Here is a 6000-nt window from a genome sequence, read left to right on the forward strand (position 1 = left end):
TAATATAACTCACATAATCATGCATATAATCATTTAATTGCATAATAAATCAATTATGACCCTCCTGGCTCCCTAATCCAGGTATTAAGCCACATTAGGGAATTTGGGTCGTTACAAAATAATACAACATAAGATCATGGCACCCCTATTGTCCAATATCACATGTGACTCTCCTTTAGTCACTATATGTTGCCCCTATTGTCCATGTTTTACCTGACACCCATATTGTCTAGATTTTTAGGCACGTCTGCCTTTAATAATGCTGTACCACTAGGTTAAGCAAACACAAACAGATCCATACATATCTCATAACTAGAGTCAATTAAAAAACAAAACAGAAATCTAGCTAACTTCCTTACCTCAAGTCCAAGCAATATAAAAATTAGGATACATCACAAAAAGCCTAGAATAACAATCAAACACTCGTCTTAATATCATGTAAAACACACATGGACACTTCAAGCACATCCCACATGTGCATGGGCCATTACTTCATTTCGCAATTCGCACCACAATTTTAATTCTAGCATCAATCCATGCATCAAATCATGCTCACAAGTCTCACATAGCATCACAAAAAAATAATGTCATTTTCTCATCAATTCTCAATGATCTTAAACAAGAAACATAAACTTAATCAAATAGCATATAATTGTGCGTAAAAGTGCACCTGCATGTAACATGCATACGTGAGACCATTCTAAAAAACTCAATCAAAGTTGGTATTATCATATTCTTTCTTTTATTGATGATTTTACAAAAATTCAGGAAGCATTTTTAAATGTGAAAAGTAATTACCAATAGTTTGCTATTATTTGTCCTCTTAAAATCACTCATATAATAAGCATAAGATTTGTTTCAAAAATCTTATACAACTCACAATAATCATGGATTAAACCCATAAAAGCATAAACTTGTTTATTATCTAATAATTATTTTGGAAACCCATTTTTCAAAATAAATACCTAGCTTAAATTCAAGCTTTTTGAATAAAAATAAGAAAACAACATTTTTTTTCTTTAAACTAATTAAAAATGTGACATATTTTATATTATTTTTATAGAACCCATAATTTCATACAATCATCCTATTTATAATTAATTAAACTTGGTAAAAAGAACTCATAAAATGTATGTTGACTCATTTTTTCGTCAACTCACACGGAGTGACAAATGAAGAGTCGTTTGTGTGTAATATCTCAAAGCAGATCTTTAATGATGAACAGTGAGCTAAAGAAAAGAGAATTAAATGCAAAAATAAATGAATGAGACGAATATTTATAGTGGTTTGACCCAAAAAAGATAATCTACGTCCACTTTAGTCAGTATTGCTGAGTTTGGTCTTACTCTTGGGGCAGTTACAGTAATGGAGAGTATAAGCTCTTTCCGGAAATGAACAGGTACTGACTTGTTTTTCTTTCGATTCCCAGACTTATCTCCCTTCTTCTTGTGCGGGTTTCACTATTTATAGCAGTAAGGATGAGTAGGGTTGACGATAGCACCTTGTTTCTCGATCAGGCTAAATCTTGGTACATTGTCTTGGAGATATACTTGTGTCTCACCAAAAATGGAAGTTCGACATGTCCTATTAATTTAATGGTTGATGGAAAACTTAGGTGCGGAACGAGGCTTGGGTGGCAAGGGCCAGTGGCAAGGGGCCTCGAAGACTGGCTAGTGGCGACCAGCAAGGTGCCTCGGGGATCAGCTATGTTTGATGGCGAATTTAGCAGACCCTTGTGTTGAAGGTGCACTCGGGTGTGGAAGGAGGTTAGGGTGGCGAGAAGCGAGGGGCCTCAACAATTGATGATCGACGACTAGCGAGGGGCCTTGGGGATAAGCTACGTCTGATGGAAACTTTAGCAAATCCTTGTGGTCTGCATTCGTCCGACTTGTACATCTGGCTAGGAAGATTGGCCAGGGACCTTTTCTTCTTATGAATGGTGTTGGCGTGGCCATATGGGATCATTTGGCTTAACATGATGGGAGAAGTAGGTCGGCACTGGCGAAACCTGCCTCTTCTTAAGTATCGGGGAAGTGGCGAGAGCCACTCCTTACGACGACTGGTGGTGACTGTTGTGTTCTGACACTTAGTCTTGACATGTCATCGCTTCGTGGATTGCCATGTAGAAGTGTCGAATTTCGGGTATAACATTTGCCCCCCAAGTCAGGCTCCCCGGTGGCGTGGGGCTGACTTACATCACCGAGGGGCGATTCGCCTATTGTCGAGTTGTTCTCCTATTGGTGTGCCAACAGCTCATATAAATAGACCTCGAATCCCTGGTCATTGTAGACTCGTACCACTTTTACTATGCAAGAACTCAATGAAAGATGGATGTCTTGATGCTTGTGATGGTTGATGGGACGGATGCTCAACTCGTACCTATGTGATCTGACCATGCTCAGTGGATTTGATTCACGCCTTTTTCCACTATAGATGATTGCAATCACCATTGGCATGGTCCAGAATGGCAACCAGTGACGGGGTCCCGGGCGCTGCCTTCTAATTGGTGTCATTCAAGGTTTTTCCATTTTTCAGAGTTGTTTTGAGCATCTAACACTTCCCTTTTTCGTAAAAGATGAGTGGGTCCTGCTTCAATAGTGAGTCCGTAGGTGGTGCCAGGGAGCCTCCTAGGCGCTCCCTTTTATAAGACAACAACAGGGGAGGGGCCATGCATCCTAACTTGTCCAATTTCGTGCTTCAAATGAAACTAAATCACTACCTCTGCATCTTCCTTCTTCATTAGGAAATACTCAGTTGGCGGAGCATAGCAATGACCTATAAGAGTGGTGCCTTGCCATTCTCGTTTAGTGTCTTGCCCCAAAAAGTTCATCATTCTCCCTCTCAAGATTGCCACCCCCTTGGGTTTCCTTCTAGCAAGTGGTTGCGTCTATCGCCTTTGGGACGTCTTCTCCAAGTGCTCTTTTTGTTGTGGTAAGATCCTTTGCCCATTAATTTTCCATATTGTTTGAAATTTACCTTGCTCTAGTTGAATGCATGTGTTCTTGAGTAATTTCTCCATTTCTTGCTTAACTCATGAAATTGATGATAGAAATTGAGCGGGCTAGGTAGAATTAGGAAATTTTTTGTTGGAATTGCACTATTGGTGGTCCAATTTTTCCATTAGGGCGACTTGGGTCCTTTGGAGCCTCAGATCGGCCATGGGTCCGATTGGGGTAAAAAACGCTGATGATGGAGGCCTGCGGGTTGTAGGCGGGGAGGTCTTGTAGTGAGGGCGGCTGACATACGGAAATGAGCACGTGGGTCTCGTGACGAGGGGCACACAAGTAAGGACCTAGATGCACTGGTGGGTGAACGCAATGGCGAGGGGCACAGGTGATGGCAAGGGGGTGCGCACGCTCGCTGGTGAATGGCACACTAGCGCGGGGTGCGGTGGGCTTGGCGGCTGGCGAAAGCTTTTGAGGGGCGCACATGCATGTTCACTGGTGAGGGGTGAATGTGCCTGCTAGTGAGGCATGCTCGCTGGCAAGGTGCACACAGGTGAGGCGAGCGAGTGCGGGCACAAATGGTGCTACTACGCTGGTGTAGGCCAAGCTTGGCACTTGGCCCTGTAATTCATCATTTTCCCATTCGGTGGTGTGCACAACATAGTTGGTCTCCACTGCTTATGCTTCACTGGTAGACGGTGTTGCCACCGCCTCAAGGCGCTTATCCCCAGTTAAGCCAATGGGATCCAGAGCCCCCTTGAAAATCCTCCGATGATAGGAGAGGTACTCAGCATATTATTGGTGAATTTGTTTTAATGGGCTGTTGCGCTTTTTGCCTGCGGGAAACAGGCTTGTAATGTGGATTATTCTCGTAATTCATCCATACTGACTCTTTGAATGTTGTCCATTTTAGGTACCCTTTTGATTTCATGGATCCTAAACGGTCTCCACGGAGCAGGGCCCACCTGCAAAGCAACGCCGCTCGACCTGCCATCATCGAGTTGGAGTCCTCTTCCAACAGTTGTTCTTCCATCACCATTCGACAGCTTCACTATACGCCACCTTCATCTATCAAGGGGGATTTCACCTTCTCCTTTCCATTATGAGTATTGCATAGCTTGCGCAGATGAGATTGCGCCATGTTATTTCTGACACTATTGAGTGCTGACTTCCTAAGCTGGACGAGCGTCCAAATCACCCTCGAAGAGCTGGCAGGCATGGAGCCCCCAACACTGTGACCCTGGGGCCATCCTTGCCATCCATGATTATTTGACCAACATCATCAATTATTTTCAAGTGGCACCGTTTCAACTGCCACCTAACTCTTATCGTATCATCCTTGGGCTCCACGTTTTGTACTGCATCTTAGGTTGGGAACCTCCCACACCCTGTGAGATCCACTTCCTCTATCAACTATAGTTCAATCTAGGAGGAAAGATGAATGGTTTCTATTATCTCCATGCCCATAGTGGAGTCTCGGTCATGGTATTCAGCGACAAGTCTAACGCGGGGACTACCCATACAAATACCTATTCACGAGGGGTATCAGCTCCTCTCACCGTGCATTCAGGGAAGTTGGTAAATATTATAGCCGTCTTTCTTTGTGATACTTCTTAGGAGCATTAGTGCATCATTCTTTCCACCTCATGGGGGAGTCGTTACCCTTGGCGACCAACGAGCTCCTTTAAGGGGGCATCGGGAGTTTCCCGACTGTACTTGATTTGCATTAGACTAATGTGTGTGTTTGCTTTAGCAGGTATCCCTACTCATCCATCGGTAGGGCCCATGTATGAGGGTTTCCTGAACCATCTCCAGGCTAGAGTGCCAGCGAGGTACAATACCGCACAGTTCCTTCTTCCTGACCACATCCTACGACTTTGCGGCTTCTTGGGTGTGGACCAGTATCTTAATGTAGTGACACCCTCCCCACCCCTAGAGCACATTGATGACAAGGACAATCTGATCATTACTCTTGCTGACAGTTATGTGGTAGGATGCAGAGTTCTAGCTCCTCGTGTTGTAGACGAGGTGGCGGTCGACGTTGAGGGTGTCGTTGTGGTCGGCGACCAGCGACCAAAGACCCCCGAGGTGGGAGGTCCTTCAGCTCCTAGCGCGGCCCATTCTTCAACCTGGGTGTTTCGGGATGCCTCAGAGCTTTTAGAGGTCAGTGCGTCAGGGCCTGCTTAGGCGTAGGAGGAGTCTTCGCGATCCTCACTGCACTGCTCGTTCCATTTTTTATGGGACAACTTTCTAGCTCCCACTACTGCAGAGCTTGCGTCTATGCATTTCTTCTCCACTGATCTTTGTGGTCACCAGCTTGATATAAAGGACGAGGCATTGTGGGGTCCATCTTGGAGAACTAGGCCGCTCATAGTTCTCTCGAGACTCATCCGAGTGGAGGGACGCTTGCTAGTGGGCCTTCCTTTATGGATTTGTTGGGTACTTAATTCCCACATGTTGACAAAGCTATTTATTGAGCTTATTTATGTGATGTCATGATTTTGCTTCTGCCTCATTTGACTGTTTGATTTTTGAATTGTAGGACCCATGGTCCCATCATAATTCTTTTCTCAACCCTTGACTATTCCTGGAGGTTCAAGAGGGCAAAAGAAATGGCATTCGACCCGGAGTCAATCGTGTGGGAAAGCTAAGAGGGTCAGGATCCAACCTCAAGCTGCTACTCCCTCCAATTCTGCTCCATCGGATCTTGTTCTAGAAAGCGCGTTGTGTCCTACGGTGTTTGCACGCATATTGCCTTCTGCCGCACTGAATTCTTCAGAGTTTCCACCTTCCACGCCTTTTCTAGCAGGCGTTAGCATGGCAAGAGGGATGCTGGAGTCCATAGCATTGGGCCCTCGCCTCCTTCCCAGCTGGCCATCAGGGACCATTGGCTCTACTTTGGACTTATCGTGCCAACAGATGGAGAATAGTGTTATGGTAACCATTTTGACTTGTCTCCCTTCCTTTTTGTTATGAGCATGGCCTCACAATTTATTTGTTGTGCTTTCCAAGTGGCACTGACTGTGGTTAATCTTCATCACCAGCTTGACTGGGA

The sequence above is a fragment of the Humulus lupulus genome, chromosome 4 (assembly GCF_963169125.1).
Source record: "Humulus lupulus chromosome 4, drHumLupu1.1, whole genome shotgun sequence".
NCBI lineage: Eukaryota > Viridiplantae > Streptophyta > Magnoliopsida > Rosales > Cannabaceae > Humulus > Humulus lupulus.